This window comes from Triticum dicoccoides, chromosome 6B, assembly GCF_002162155.2.
Source record: "Triticum dicoccoides isolate Atlit2015 ecotype Zavitan chromosome 6B, WEW_v2.0, whole genome shotgun sequence".
In the NCBI taxonomy this organism is placed as follows: domain Eukaryota; kingdom Viridiplantae; phylum Streptophyta; class Magnoliopsida; order Poales; family Poaceae; genus Triticum; species Triticum dicoccoides.
Window position 1 is genome coordinate 556234824 of NC_041391.1, and position 561 is coordinate 556235384.

The following is a 561-nucleotide window of genomic DNA, read 5'->3' on the forward strand; positions in this document are numbered from 1 at the left end:
TTCCCATTCACACACACACACAAAAAAAAACACACCACGCGGCCCCAACCAACCAGCCTCCGCGCCCGCCCGATCCCATCTGACCACCCCAAAGTCCAAACACGACGCTTCCGTCGACGATCCATTTTTCCTCCAAACAAACGGGCTCCGTCCAACCAACCACGGCACACCGCACGCACGCCAGCACGGCGCGCCCCCTCCCATTCGCGAAAGCCGCTGTGCGGTGCGCGCCCGCCCGCAGCGGATCAGCAGAATGGAACGAATCGAAAGACCCGGCATGCGACGAACCTGCCCCCACCGCCAGGGACGCCGCCACCCGCGCGGCCCACCGCCGACGATCCACCAACCGTGGACGGATCGACGGCCCAGATCCCGCACCCGCCCCGCGCCGCGGGTACGCACGGGAAATGGCCGGGATCCCTCCCTCCCGCTGTCACCCGCCAGCCGAGCACGCCGCGCCGTAACGGCCCGCGAGAAGGACCCGACCCGCTACGCTCCACCTCCACGGGAGGGAGGGGCGGGCGAAGATAAAGAGGCCCGCATCCCGCAAACCCTAGCCCC